At 41.5% G+C, this 16746-nt stretch overlaps 1 protein-coding gene across 1 annotated transcript in view; it reads right to left on the minus strand.

The window, feature by feature from the left end:
* Ptprt (protein tyrosine phosphatase receptor type T) overlaps nucleotides 1–16746 on the minus strand; it is a 1079747-nt gene that overhangs the window by 327389 nt on the left and 735612 nt on the right. The gene's annotated exons all lie outside the window — the stretch shown is intronic.

Genomic DNA, 16746 nt, shown 5'->3' on the forward strand with positions numbered 1-16746 from the left:
GCTGTGGATCCAACTTCCAGCCTCAGACATTACTTTGTTCCCAGGAATCCACTAGCCTTACCTCACTTCCTGAAGTAGGAGCTACAGTTAGAGCCATCTTTATCAGGATGGGCTTGATGTCATGTGATACTGATGGGCAGAGAACACTTAGAGAAATACCAAATGATTATGTTCTTTGACACCAGAATAACCGCCCTGGAAATTTCTTTAAAGGAAATAATTTGATAGTAGGACAAAACAACAACAAACAGACAAACAAACGACCTCCTGGACATGTCCATGAAAACCTCATTTGTAAGGGGGAAATGCCGGAGGCTATGTGAGTGTCGCAGAGGATGGTTAAATAAAGTGTGATAGTGAGCTTGATGGGACATTATGTGGCCATTAAAATGCTAATGATATAACTTCAGTATAATTTAAGTGAGAGAAATGCATTTAAAATTATAAAGATGCAATAATTACAAGTACATAAAAATTTCATATGCGAGGAGACAAGGAATAGCAGGAATTGGGAAAAGAAAAATGGGAAAGTCTGGGTGACTGGGACTGTTTTCATTTTCCTTGTTATTGTTACATTGTATCAATACAAACGGCTAATTTGTTCCCCTGGATCTAAAGCCTGCACAAGGCTTCCACTCAACAGCTTCCCCATCAATCTTGGTTCATTCAGCACCTGCAACAGTGACCTAACCCACACTTTCTGAGATGCGCAACCCAAAAGAGCCTTACTTTCTTTACCCCTGAAAACATTTTTGTTGCTACTATGACTTTGCACAGTCCAGGTTTCCCGAGCCTCAACAATGAAAGTGTTGCTTCTCCCAGCTTGAGTCAAATGTCACAGGTGCACTTTCTCTGGACAAAAACACATTCTCAGTTTACTGAAAGAAACTTAGCAAAGCACGGCTAGTAAGTCCAAGCTTATACCATGGGTATTGTCATCCTTGGACTCCTGTGGATCTGAATATCAGCTTCTCTCCAGTGGATTCCCAGGTTCCAGGGAAGACAACAGGGCTGTAATTGAGAGCTTTTACCTCCATTTCAGTCTGTGGAAGAATAATACTTTCCTGATAGGATTTGCTGGGAAGAAAGGGAAGAAAGTTTCCGCATCTAAATCCTAAATCAGCAAGGCGACATGAGCATCTCTGTGTCTAATCTGGGATGGTTACTCATTAAAACATGTAGATGAAGCTGCTCTGATTAATTTGTATCACTGGAAGTCGGTGTCACTGGGAAGAGATAGGACGGACATCAGAGCATATAAAGTCCGGTGCCCAAGGCTTCATGAAATAGATTTTGCCATGTAGCTATGGGCTTTTTACTCCAGGTAAGGACACAAATATAAAACAGTTCTTAGCAATATCTGTCTTCTCAAGACAAGAATGCAGAAGGGAGTCCGGATGGCATAAAGGTATTACACAGGGAGCTGGTTCCAGATTGAATTCTAAATTAAGGAGATGTGCGTGTCTCTGGTGGAAGAGGATGGATCTAGGCACAGAAAAAGGGATGAGGGGATAATGCAGAAAAAGAAAAGTCAAAAGAGGCATTTCCCTTGTCCATGAGTCTTTACAACTCACTGCTCTAGCTCTTGTATACTGACTTCTGGGAGGGTGGGGAAAGCTGACTGGCATCACACGTGTGTCATGCATTCATGAGTATCTCTATGAACCACTAAAAATGTTCCACTTGTTGGAGAAATTGATGAATTACGAGCTTTGTTTGAGGTTCTCTCTCTCTCTCTCTCTCTCTCTCTCTCTCTCTCTCTCTCTCCCTTTCCCTCTCCCCCGGAAAATGCAAAAACTGACTGAAGAAGGTGGCAGGCAACCTAATTTCTTCCCAGTACTGGGGATCAAACCCAGAACCTCATGGATTCTGGGCAAACACTCTGCCACAAAGCTTCAGATCTTCCTTTGCCTTTATGAGTTGGGGTTTTATACATACACAACATGTCATAACTGAATGAGGGGATGTATATGTTAATACAAACATATACACACATATATGATATATTATATTTAATATATAATGTTTCATATATAGTACATATTAAAACTAACTAGATCTGAGGATATATATGTATATATATATATCATGCTTTAAATAGATGCATTTTCATCAAATGCATGTAATAAAGTATGATAAAGAAGCAAAAAGATACTCAAGTTAATAAAGATGGAAAAAATAAAATAAAAAAAAAACAAAAAGAAAGGCAATAATGAAGTATTCAGATGATTGGGGTAGGAAACAGTCATTAGATGAAGGGAGGGGCCTCAAAGGCAAATTATCACTGTATTAATAAAGGTACAGAGTTAAAAGAAGGCAGTAGCAGTAAGCAGTTTAAAATTAGCAGAACAAGGCATAAAACATGTTCAGAGATGAAACACAAAGGTCAGAAAACATGCTGGATAAAAAGGTTGACTGCCTGGTGAAGGGGTTTGGATTTACTCCATAGGTCCCATGGATCTTAGAAACAAGGTAACTAGGGCAGAAGGAGAAACCCCAGCAGGCGGCGGAAGAATGTGGGAGTCCTGGAGACGTGGAAAACCAAGCAGACCTGAGTCAGGAGGACACCTTCAGGCCACTGCGATTTCCCACAGTGGCTCTCAAGTACACCTGCACGAGGGAATCTATCTCCTGGCCCCACTGTACAGTTTCTGATTCATTAGATCTCAGGAAGGACAGATCTGGCTTCGTTTGGATGCTCAGGAACTTTAAAAGCCTGGCTGGGTTAGAAGTCCATTGCTGGAACTCAATGCGCTCCCTTCTCTCTTCCCTCACCTTTCCGTCTTCTGTTCCCCTCTCCTGCTCCCACGGCTGTCTATTTATCACTCTCTACATGGCAATAATTTACTCAAAGAACTGTGGAAGTCGAGGAATAAGAAAAAAGGAAAACATTTTATTTCATTTTAAGTGTTTTTTTCCAGATGAAAAAACTTATAAACCTCGGTCTTAGTCTATCAGGGATGCCACACCAAGCTACCACAGTCGAGGCCTCACAAACAGATGTTCTGCTTAGAATTATGGGGGCTGGAAGACTGAAGGCAAAGTCCTTGCAGACTTAGTGTGATAAATGTTCTCCTCCTTAGAGATGGTGCTTCTAGCTATGTCAATATTGGCATAGAGCGGGAACAAGCTTCTTCAGAAATGTTTTATAAAGAACCTAATACCGTCATGAGGGTGAAGCACCCGTGTTGTCTACATACTGTGTAGTCTTTCAGCGATCTCACTACTTAGCACTACCACTTTGGGAATTAGGTTTCAACATATGAATTTGGGAGCGGACACCAAAAATTACACCACAAAACCCCTAGCCTCAAGTGTGTACCAGTGTCCCAAGACACCTGTTTGGGAAACATTACCTTGAATAGCATGGACACACAAAGTTCACTATCCAAATTAAAGCTGCAAATGGCACGTAGTCACTGAGCTATTAAGCTATTGAAGAGAAAAGGAGCCATTCAAGTAAGCCAAGACTGCTTTTCTTTATTTTGTTTAGTTTGCTTTCTTTTTAATAACTGATAGAAAAGGAGAAACTTTATGCAGTGCTGTGGTTGCAATTTGGAGAGCCTTGCCTGCTCTGATGTCTACTGTGCAGATGTGGGGAAATGATTTTTTTTTTTTATCTTTCAAAATTGACTTGGAATGGGAAACTTTTTCCCGGTAATGAAAAAATATTATCCCAAATTTGCCTTCTGCAATTTTCTTTTTGAGGCTGACAGACCAGACGGCAAATATTTGTGTCAGAAATTTGTGTCAGAGCCCTCCCAAAGCCATCAGGTCAAGCATGCCATTCAGTTGCATGAGGGGAGGGACAATGCTGAATACCTCCGTTGAGCTGTAAAACTGTTCAAATGGAATGAGATTTGCAAACTGAACCGTGATGATGAAGCCATCTTTACTGGGGCACACAACATCCTCCTCTCAATCTGGCCACATCAGTCCTGCCATCGTAGGTAACTTAGTTCCTTTTTCCAAGTACCAGGATTAAATAGGATAACTGCTTGGTAATGATAATGGGTTTTTTTTTTTTAAACAGAATCTTCCATAAAGAAATGAGTAACTGAAGGTAATTGAGTTGAGCAGTCTTACAGGCTACTTGAAGGAAACAGGAGAGCCCAGTGGAAGAGGGAGGTGACGGAGGGAGAGAAGAGTGGAATGAGAGGTGTCAGAACCTGGAAAGGGATCTTGAGAGGATCTGTGACCTTTCCAAATAAGAGGAAGCATAACACAGCAAAGACAGGCTTTCTGAGTCCTGCAGGGAATTGGTTCAGAGGAACAGGAGTAAGAAAGGAAGGTAGCACCACGGGAGCTATGAGTCAATCTTCTGCAAGGAGCAGCAGGTTGGAAGGACATGGGAACAACTGTTGACTACGAATGACCTAATAGTTCCAGGTCCTGAGATTTAACAATGAACAGAGCATGTTCCAGGAAGTCTGATCTGCTAACAGATGTGGGCATAAAGAAACACAGTACAGAATTTAGAAAATGTTATTGTAAAACAAGAAATGAGTTCTTAATTCAGGTGGTACAGAAGCATAAAGTGTAAGTGAGATCTTTTAACAGAGTACCAAGGATATAATAAAGGTGGCCTGGCATAGCTATATCTAGATCTATGATGTTCAAGATAAAGAGAATATTAGCAGAGACGGTGACCTGGCTGTAATGCAAACCTGTAGACTGTGTAGACTATATGAATGGAAGAAAGGCACTGAGAGAGCTATAAAGGACTGGAACATTCATGGAGGGCATCCTTAGTCTGAATGAAGAAGAGTTGAGATCTTATCCTAAAGAGTAACTAGAATCAAGGACAGATTTTAAACAGTAGAGTGACTTTATTTTCATGTTTCAGAAAGTTGATTTTGATCACCTCAGTCAAGGAGTCACCAGCGGTTCCAGTGCTGACCCAAGACGCCCAGCAGGGTAGAAGAATACTGAAGTAGAAAGGACATGGTCCTAACGCTGAGGCCATCCTAGTATGAGGGAAATTCTTTGCTGCAAACTAGTTTAGCACCACAGTTGTCAAACTGTAAGATAAATGAGTGTGACCCAAGGACATGGACACCACAACTCTCAAGGAATCTAGGATGGGACCTGAGACAGATATTTCTAATGTGTGCAGAATCCACCCTTGGAGGTGAGCTGCTATTCCCTTTTAATATGAGTTCATTGAAGTTTTTAGAAGGGCAATAAATAGGTGTGTTTGGTGGTATAGCATAGGGGAAATTGATAACAGATGCTGTAGTAGCCATGAGTTTTCCAGCTCAGAGTTTCCTTAGGGTGTCAGAATCTACCTGGAGACTACTGGAAGCCTGGCATGCTACTGTCTGCTGTATGGCAAAAGGAAGAGGGGAGGGAACAGAAGAAGATGAGGCAAGAGTGTTCCTAGCACGTCCTTGGAGAGTGCAAATGGATCTGCCAACATGTGTGATGATCTCGTTCACGCATCAGCCTGCTCTGAGGGTATCATGAAAGCTGACATAAATCTCTGGTGGGCTGCCAAAGGCCTGATTCCCAGGCTCGTTGATTGGCATAAAAGCTCAACACAAGATTCAAAACACATGCTTACAAGGGTGCAATCCACTTGGAGAGCAATTTGGCAATATGTATCAAGAGTTACAAGAAGTACTCACTCCATTCAACCCTATAATCGTGTGTGTGTGTGTGTGTGTGTGTGTGTGTGTGTGTGTGTGTGTGTGTGGTTGTCCAACATAGAAAACACGTTACCCAGAGGAAGAAAAAAGTCATCTATGACATTGAATGGATACTTGACAGCTAGGACAGCTATGTATCTAACTCTTACAGTATTTTAACACTGTGTGTTTGAAGATTGCTTTGCCTAGATACTGTTTTAATAAATTAAGCCAATAAACACCAAAGACATTCATTTGCCTGAAAGATTCTCAGATGGTATTAGAAACAGGGCTTGAATTCAGGTTAATCTGATTTGAAGATCATTTTTTTTTTATCATGATATGATTGCTACCGTAAGCCTGTGGTTCATCACACTGGTATCTGAAATATGGGAAAACAATACAGGAATGGAAAAGTAAATTAGAAAATGCACACTCAATGGACAATTATGCAGTCATTAAAAAAAGATAAGCTGTTTGCATGGTGCTTTAAAGGCATCGTGATTGTGATAAAATGCTTAATGAAAAATTACAATAACAAATTTTATGTAATTATTGTTAGTAAAAGATGTATGCATATTAATAAAGATAAAACACAAAGCAAAACAATTGTGGGGGAAAATTATAGGTGCTTTTCTCTAATATCAAAATTTTCTATAATATAGTTATAAAGATTATCTGAGGGAGGCGAAGATTCCAGAATGAGGGTGCAGTTGAGGAGGACACAGAACAGGGTGCTCACACGAGGTCTTTCAGGCATCCTGGGATGTCTACCTATGCTTATCTTCCTGAGCTTCAGGCATGGTGAGTGTGGATGATTTGCTCAAGGGTAGGCTTTTCTCCTTCTAGCCTCTTCAGGAAGGCATCTATAGCCCCACCTCCTTCTTCCACACGTACGTGAGACATGTAAGCTTCAGTACTGCAGGCAGAGAGCACACTGACACAGAAGGCAAAAGAGGATGAAAGGGAGTGAGTGTCCCCTCTAGCTAATGATATGTCTGTAAGATTTGACATTGCCAAGGTCATGGGATCACGAGTAACCTGGGAGACAAGTCTCTAGGCAGGCCTATGAGGATCCTCTAGGTGAGGTAAACTGAGGTCAAAAGACCCATCTTAACTGAGGGCAGCAGCATTCCAGGGCTCCCAGGCTGAAGCAAAAGGAGAGAGCCAGCTGGGCAACTCCACCCTTGACACTGTGTTTTCTGACTGTGCACCCAGTGTGACCAGCCACCATGGGCTCCTGAGGCTATAATTTTCCTGCTGAGGTGGACTGGATCATTAAACTGTGACTCAAATCCATTCTTCCCTTTAGATAAAATAGTTCCAGTATTTTATCACATTAGCAGGAAAAGCCACCACTGTATTGTCTAATGCTGGGAATGATGTGTTGTTTTCCTACATCAGTTCTTATGAAGCAGGGCCCAAAAGGCTCCAAAAAGAGCAGAGGCACACTGTATTAGGAAGGAAAACAGCAAACGGAGAAGGAATTTCATGGATTCTGTTCTCATTTTCTGTCTTCCTCATGCATCTTAGGCAATCTCAATCATATCCTACCAGGGTCAAGGGGTAATCTTCATATCTGGAAACTGGGCAGAAGAGGCCCCAATGTGTCCCGAGTGGTCTTTTCTAGGTGGTCACAGAAACACAGCTGGTCTTGACATGCTCTTTGTACCTCCACATAAAGGCTTGGATCTGCTGTGAATTGTCTGATTCTCAAGAACCACAGCCTATTGCCCAATTGGGTTTTAATGCCTCTGACCTCACTGTCTCTCCATGTTGATTCTAATTGCAATTCTAATCGTAAGGTAGGAGTGACTTTGATCCTGACACATATAGATCTTGTTTCACTGTATTACTTATTGGAGCCCAGAGTGGGTTACAGTGCTGGTGGTTTTACCAGAACTTCATATCTGTCTCGTTTTCCTGGTCCATAATTCTAAGGTCCCTGAGGGTATTATGAAAAAGTCCATAAAGATTATAACTATTGCAAAAAAGTACTTGAAAATGAAATATGCTTAGACTAGAAAAGATACATACAAATTATTATAAGAACAGATGCACAAGGCTGGGGCAATGGCTCAGTGGATCTCAGAGGATATAGGTTCGATGTCCAGCACTGGCATGATAGCTTACAGTTGTCTCTAACTCCAGGTCCGGAAGATCAGATATCCTCTTCTGGCCTCTGTAGTCACCAGGCATACATGTTGCATAGACACACAGTATGGCAAAGCTCCAGTACGCACAGGGCAGTGGTATTGTGTACCTTTAATCCTAGCACTGGAGGGGCAGAGGCAGGAGGATCTCTGTGAGTTCAAAGCCAACTTGGTTTACTTGAATGAGTTCTAAGACAGAAAGGACTACATAGAGAAACTCTGTCTCAACAAGCAAACAATAAACAACAACAACAACAAAACCCCACTGGTATGTATTTTATAAAATATTAAAATTAAGACAAAAAATACAAAAAAACAAGCAAACAAACAAACAGATTCTGTGAGACAGACTGATAACTTTCAAGTTTCACCTAGCCACACACTAATGCTCTGAAAGAAGGCTGCATCCTGAATGCTGACCTGATTTGACTAGAAATAACCACTTCAGGTGTCTTGACATGAGGAAACAAGTTCAGAGGCCCCACCAAGTTTCTATGAAGAATATTCCCTTTTAAGTTAGGGAAGACGAGGACACATTTATGCCATTTTTGCATCTCCTGTTAGGAAATAACAAACTGAAAGTTAAGTTTTAAAACAAGGAGCAATCTATGCCGTAGTCTTCTAACCTTGAGCTTATAGATTTCTAACCCTATCTGGACACATTGTTCTACTCTCCTCCCTTAGATCCATTTCTATTGAACACGGAGAGCTATTATTTTGAGCACAGTTCTGCAATCAATGGGAGGCATGTGAGTGTTTCTGCTCACTGCCTGCCGACAAATCTATAAGAGGAGGGAAGGAAGAAAGGCAAGGGGTCAGACTCTCCTCGCCAGCTGTTTAAAGAGAAGTTCGCTCTTATGTCTCCCCAGTTCTGTTCTACATTCTAGAAAGATCAATCGACACATCCCCAAATCAAGTGATTACAAAGTAAGATGGGCCCTATGTTGTCAGAGAGCCATTAGAGGAGATAAAGTGGATCACACAGAAATGGAAGTATGCTGGACATAGTGAAAAGTGGAAACATGATCAGCAAAATATCAGAGATGCTGATGTCCAGAAAGAAAATAATCTGTTTATAACATGCTGGTGTGCGAAGAAGTATGCATAGGAGTAACTTTCTACTAGTCCCTGCCTATCAGGATGCAATGTTTCAAACATTCTCAGACAATAGATTACTTAAAAATTATTAAGCACTCAGGGCTGGGGAGATGGCTCAGTCTGTATCTCATATGGAGGCTTGTAGCTACTATGGAAGCACAGGGTCCTAAACGCAGATTTTAGCACCCATTTCTAGGCATAGTGGCACAGGGGTGGGATACTAGCACTAGAGTAGTTGAAGCTGTTGGGCCAGCCAGTAGCCCATGAGTGAGCTCCAGGTTCAGTAAGAAACAGTGTGAAAATGCAAACAAACCCCTTGGTGGAGAGTGGTAGAGAACGCATACCATCATCCTGTGGTCTCCTTGCGTGCCTTGTATACCTGAGCATGCATGTACACACAGAGATGTGAACATACACATCAAACAATCCTATAGCAGACTGGGTTCAAATTTGAAATGCGGATTTGGTCATCAAGCAAGCATTAATGAGTGTCCATTGGTAATAGCTGCCGCTCTAAGATTTGGAATATGGTTATACATGAAGACTCATAGGTTTAGCAAGTACATGGCTAAGGAACTGAGTTGCATGGGTGAAGCACAAACTTGTGGGTCACTGGGGTGTCATGCGTTTCATTAGAGATTATTGCAGAGTCTGAGATGGTGTCCCCTGAGTTTTCATAGGGTCCTGTCTACTTCAAAGGTCGTGTCTATATGATGCAGAGCTTGACTCTCACTGCATTGTACCCACCCAAAGAAATAGTATCATAATCCTTATGAGTTAAAACATTTGTACTTGATGGGTCCCTCGTACCACATAAGGAACTGCATGCATATATATAAATATATATATATATATATATGCACAGCACTTACAATGCAGAGACACAAATAAATATGTGATAATTATAAATTGTGTGTGGCAATTTATGTAGAAATGAGACGTGATGGTAGAGAACAATGGAATGTGGGGAAAGTACATTTTAGAGCGATGATCGGGCACCTTTCTAAGAGGGTAGAAGGTATACAGTAAAATGAGTCACCCAAGAAAGAGCAGGCACATGGGCTTTCTGGCAAATGAAGACCTCTATATACAATGAACCTGAGGCAGGAAAAACACAGCACTCGGGAGGTCACAAGAGAAGCCCATGGAGACTGGAGGCAAATGAGAGCCAAGAAACACAATTCTTTCTGGTCAAAGTTAGCCGTTCGGCTTTTATGTGAAACACACACCTCTATAAGTAAGGTAATAAAACTATGGGGGATTGTAAAGCAAACCTAAATATAGATAAATTTAATATTGTAAAGATGTCAATTACACACATATAGTTTTACACAGTCAATGCAATTCTAATCAAAATGGTAGCAGATGTTTTCATTAAATTTGATGAGTAGATTCTAAAATGAAAGCCCCGGGGGCAAGAATAACCAAGATATATCTGAAGCATGAGGCAGAGAGGTGGGCTTTATTGGAGATCCAGATTAAATGTGGCACTATAATAATTATGGCCATGTGTGGTTGTTATGGAGGCCTGTGGAAGAAGGAAATCAGGGAAAAATTAAAACATATCAGAATTTGTGAATTAGATACAGCTGATAAAGCAAGGGAAACGAAGGACTTACTGGTACAACTTGGCCAAAGAATCTATTCCACACTGGAAAAAGCACACTGTACATCCCATCTGTATCATACATAAAAATAACTGCAAATAGATTAAACACATATAGTTCAGGACCAAAATGTACAAATATTAGTAGAGCTATAAGAAATTGTTCTTTTTTGACTTGGGTTAAAGATGGGTTTGTTAGGAATGGAAGGGTTCTTGCCAAAATCAGGCAAAGACTGAAACATTCATAATAAAAGACTTTGGTTTTCAAAAGATACATTACACGGTTTAAAACTAGCAACCTATGTATATAGGTAAGAGGACAGGTATCAAAATATGTTCTGCAGGGGGAAGGACAGTACAAACTAATCAAAAGCCAAGCAGATGGCAAGGGTGGAAACCTCACAGGGAAGGGAAGATGGATGAACAAGGTGAGGAGATTCAGCCTTATTCATGATCTGTGTATGATCTTGGCCATAAACAGGAAGATACTAAGTAGTGTCACTTGATACTTTTGTGGCCAAGAGGAGCCTGACAATAGAGCAAAGAGAGACAGGGTCTTAAAAAAATCATCACAGTTCTTGTATTTTGTTTTCAGTGATGTAAACGGATTAAAGAAGTTTGGAAAATTGTTTGGCTTTGTTATGGGGGTGGAACTTGTGGAGGGGATATTATAGTAAAAGTTCATTTACTATAACACATTACCCATTTTCTAGATATACCCTCAGGGGGAAACACACACATGGATAATTAGGAGGTATATATAATGGTGCTCTTGTCAATATCAGGGACTGAGCCTGGGACCTTGTGAATACTGGGCAGATGCTTTAGCATTGAGCTCATTACATTAGGCCATGAACTCACTCTGGAGCCCATGCATATACCTTCAACTTCTGATTCTTCCGCCTCACTAACCCCAAGAGCTGAGATTTCAGATTTCATATCACCTGACCTGAACAGATGGTGTTCATTTCAGCACGCTAAAAATGACATTCTGGGAAGAATCCCCAGCGTGTTAAAAATACATGTTGGTAAAACAAGCAATGGAATATTATACAGCAGTTAAGATGATGAACTACAACAGCATTCACCAATAGGGAGGCAGGGTAAGACTATAATCTAGAATGAAAATGCTCCAAAAGATTAAGTAGGAACATATACAAATTACAAAACTATATAAGATGTGAAGGAATTATGTAGATGGTTCAGAATACTGGAGGAGGAAGGAGAACGAGTTGAAAAGACTTAAGTAAATGCATGTACTTCTGTAGATAACAAGTAGATAAAATTCCAGATGTCTAATAAGTAAGGTACTGTTCGAGAATGAATGGATGAAGATGGAAATCACACAATGAATGGAAAAGAGGGCCACACACATAGCAATAAGGAAAGGCTTTCATGAAACTAGGAGTAAGATTCATCTTGCTTTTGGCACTTAAGTATTAACCCTGGGCCTGCCAGACCCTTAGAGTACAACTTCCTAATTAATAAGGGTGAAAACTGAGACCTAACCTGGGAAAGGGCTGATTCAAACCCATGTTTGCCAAAGCAAACACAAAGTGAATAATACCTTCCAGCTGCATTTTCAGTAAAAGACTCATGTTAAGAACATGCCAGGGACAAGATGAGAGCCCGTGGGAGTAGTAAGCACCTTTATGACAATTGGAAGGACTTTGAAGGGTCCCGGTGATAAAGTCCAAGGTCAGCCTCCAAAGGGACACACCCACTGGTTGAGCCAATACTCTCTCCTAGTTGAAACCGGAAGGAAGTAGATCAAAGTTCTGTGCTTTCGGTGACGATTGTAATGGAATTACTTCTTCCTTGTTAAGAGTACAGCAAAAAGTAATGAAGAGAAAAGAGCCCACTGGGTTGGGGTTGGAGAAGAAAAGCCACCAGTGATTTCCTAAACAAAGACAGAGATAGGCTAGAATCAATTGCAGATTTAAATTCCAGCCTCCCGGGGCTCGGGGCTTCCACGTGTAGGGACCAGCAGCTCCTCTTCACTTATGTGCTAAACGCCAAAGGGCTCTGACCAAAACAAACAAACCAGGTACCTGGTTAAAAGCTACACATTCACTGCACTGGCCAGCCTGGCGGAATTCCACAAGCGTGATGAGGTAAAACATCACACATGAAAAGGAAACGACCTGTGATGTTTAAAGAGCTTCTCGGCAACTTAAATACCGCCTCTGGGCAGTGTATTGATAGGACGTGGTCACCGGAGGAAGGGTTCCCTCACTAGCCATGTGACTGTGTACAGGACGGTCCCCTACAAAGGCTCTGAGCTCATGCAGTGCATCAAAACGCAATTCCATAGAAAAAGCATAAAAGACCCCATGCTGGCAAATACAGAGACTAACTTTATGTTCGTTCTTTATCTCTCCTGGACGTCTTTTCTTTTTTTAATCCGAAATTTTCCCTCAGCAAATTTCTAACTGGTATAATGACAAGGAGTCCAGGAGTAAACAACTGGGAGCCCCTTGAGAAGATAGAGCAGTTCTCTCAAGAGGTCAGTGTCCTCCACAATGACCTGGAGTGATTCTGAGGAGGGAGCTGAGAAGCTCAGGATTGTGTAAGAGAAAATACTTGACATAGACACTGCACACACACACACACACACACACACACACACACACACACACACACACACACACTCCAGCACTCAGACACAAATGCACTTGCATGCCGATACTGAATTCCTATGTCCTGGCACCTACTGTGTACAGCTGACCTCAATGGCTGCTCTCTTCTCTGAACCACCTATTGCCAAGGGAATGATTTTCTGTCCTTTAGTTAACACACGCTATGCGTCTGATGATGTCTTCCATTGTGTCCCCTGGCTGCATCACAAATATCTATTATGCTGTAATAGAAGAAAAAAGAACACCCAAGGCAAATGTATAGACACCCTTGATATGCTGTGGAGGGAGTAACAGGCTTCTATAATGGACCCACTTACATAAATGCAACTTACAAGGGAACTTTCCCCTTCCTCCCTTCCTTTCTCCCTTCCTTCCCTCCTGAGTGTCAGAAATCTGCCTTTTTCAACCCGAGCTGTTCCTAGTAAGACACCTGCCATTCTCCCTCTCATCCTCAGATGCCCTGCTCTGTCGATGGCACCTACTCAAAGATGCCTATATTTTTAACATCTCATTGTCTCTGAAATCCTATGACGAGTGAATGGTGAGCTAAGGGCACAGAAAAAGAAAAAAAAAAAAAAAAAAAGGAATGGCTTTTAGGTACCTCGGAGCCCTGGCTTTTAAGATTTAAGGAAGGCCTCTGGGCAAATATTGTTTTATGTATGTGTGTATCTTTTGTAATCTAACAAGCACAACAAAAACCAAAACAAACAAACAAAAATAAAAACAAAACAGTAGAGCCAACTTCTGCTCTCTAGGAGGTGGGGGAGAAGCCTAAATGAAGTCTGTGGTAGGCTACTGTATCCGAATTGTAAATGGATGTTGATGCAAACATGAGACACACAGGATGTCTCCCCATGTGTCTGCCATTACCCCATACCCTATTCATGTGGTAATCCTGAGGGAAAGAGACCAACTAGGGTTTCTCAAATTTAAACCTTAAAATTACATCTAGCTGTGAGTAAGCCATAAGCTGTCTCAGGTGTCTGCTCTGAAGGGGATGGAGCATAGTCCAGTAAGACAGACTATGGAGTGAGCCAGGGTCAAGCTAAGTTTACTTAGCAGGTCCCTCGTAGGACAGCTAGGCTTCCTTCTTTGCATTGGGCTTCTTTACAACAGGCAAGCGAATACTCTCAGATCATGTAGCTAGAACCGTCCATTAGGAACCCTTAGTTACTTGGACTGCAACGAAGACCATCCTGATAGCCACCCATTTCTCTATCTCATCATTTATTTACCTATATTTTCAATGGCCTAAGATGTGATTTTTTTTTTAAAAAAGGGGGGCTCCTTTCTTAGGACAGTTTTAGTCAAAGTAAAGTCAAGGAGTGAATTTCTCAATGGGTAATACTACTCTTTAACCAGAATAAAGACTACTAGATTACTCAGACAAAATTTCTTCATACGTCATGTTAAAATCTAAACATTCATTTAAGGAATATTTGTTGAGTATATATTATGCACAAGCTATAGTTTTGGGTCTCCAAGACATAGTTGTTAGCATTACTTCTAAGACTCTCTGCTCCACAGTTACCCTTCTCTTCCCATTTCCCTCCGCTCTCTCCATGTGTTCAAGGCCTCTACTCCTCTCTCTCTCTCTCTCTCTCTCTCTCTCTCTCTCTCTCTCTCTCTCTCTCTCTGTGTGTGTGTGTGTGTATGTGCGTGCCTGTCTATCTGTCTGTCTGTCTGTCTTTTTGTCCCCACTCCCTTCCCAACTCCCCTTCCCATGCCCCAACTCTATAATGCCTTTTTAGAGATCTTATTCGATTTGTTTACATACTGTTCAACTCTATACTGTTTACAAACTCTATACTATACCCATTGTGTGGCTGGTACCTCGGGGAAGGGATATTTCAGCATGGGCCAGAGGTACCCCTTCCACCTCACCATGCCACGCCTCTACCAAATATATCCCTGGCTTCATTCTTTCTTTTTATAAAACACAACAACAGTAATAAGGAGTAGGAAATGGCCTGCATTAGTCATGTCAAGTCTAAAGGTTGACAGGGAACCAGAGAGCTGGTGTTGAAGTTCAAGTCTAAAGGTCTGAGGGTTGAATCCCTATTCCTCAAGAAAGATCACCGTTCTCTCTACTCAAACCTTCATCTGACTGTTTGTGGCCCCATTCATATTATATGCCAATATACTTTATGAACAATACACTTTTCTAACTGATCTCATTCTAAAACACCCCCACAAGAGCACTGTAACCACACATCTGGACATTGTGATCTATCCAAGATAACACAAAAAAATCCAACTCACAGGGCCATCATGGTGCTAACAGTCCAACAGCTCAGATAAAGCTGTAGAACAGTATGTAAACAAATCGAATACGGTCTCTAAAAAGGCATTAAAGAAAGCAAGTGGCTAAAAGAAGAAACTGGAGGGACCAGTCTGGGATGAAGTGACCTAAAATGCAGACGAGGACAAGGGACAAGATGAGCATGAAAAAAGTGTCAGTGTACTGAGAGTGGGGTATGGATTGGGTGCAGACAATCCAGGCATCTGATGGTGCTCAGAATAGCCTAGGAGGACATGGGGCCACGTGGTCTGACCTGGGGCTATTTAGGCAGGAGGAATGATGAAACTTTTTGGTGGATTCTTTGTACAGCATCTGGAATAATAGATAACTCACATTTCTGGCATGAGCAATTTAAAGGAATCAAGAGGTTTCTTTTTCTAGTTACCAGCCAGGCTTAACATACCCCATAGTGGTCTGCATTATGAAAATTTTGTATCCTAATTAACATAGATCTGGCTTAAATTATTCAAATTCGGGCTTATGGTTATATTAGTCGTGATTCAGCTGATCCCTTCCTACCTCCTGTCCATCTGGAAGGTATCACATCTTCCCTACCGTGCCTCTGTGGACCACAGATATGAGAGCTCAGTGTTGATGAGGCCCTAGTACTCACTGACTGTGAAGCTAAAGGGCAGGGGGTAGTATATGCATTAATGCAGATCCGGTAGCCTACTCTTTAAGCACTTAACCCCCAACTTCCACAGAACTGGCCACCTCTCTCTCCATCAGTCCTGCTATTTGCTCCCATCCTGTTCAAAACTCCCCTGCCTCAGAACTCACAGAGGCCTGCTTGCATTGCATTGCATTGCATTTCCTTAGCATGTTGCTTCCTGGGCCCCCTGATTCCTGTTCAGATTGAATCCAGCCATCTGTGTGCTGGAAAAATATTGACAATTCTCCGACCTATCATACCTTTGCAAGACGCTCCCACACAAGAATGCTGTCTTGTTTTATTGAGACAAAGTCTGTGTTTTATTTAACTCTGAATGCTGGGTACCTAGAATAGCTTGCAAGATAAATGTCAATCAACTCTAGTATAATCAAGACACCCATTCTTGCCTCATTAGGGTCTTCTCATTCCCTTTAAGCTTCTCAGATTTACACACTGTAATTAGAAACTTGGTGATTTTGACTGCTAAACAGAAAGGCTTACTGGAAAGCTTCATATGTCTGAATTTTAAATATTTTCACACTTCGTTAACCCAGTTGCAAATGTAACATCTTCTGGCCCAATTCCCTCACACGGTGTGAATTTTATTTTGGGGCAGAGATGAGCACAATTAATTGAACTGAAACACAGATTGATTACTATTTTTCATGA

This window comes from Rattus rattus, chromosome 5 (genome assembly GCF_011064425.1).
Source record: "Rattus rattus isolate New Zealand chromosome 5, Rrattus_CSIRO_v1, whole genome shotgun sequence".
Taxonomy (NCBI): domain Eukaryota; kingdom Metazoa; phylum Chordata; class Mammalia; order Rodentia; family Muridae; genus Rattus; species Rattus rattus.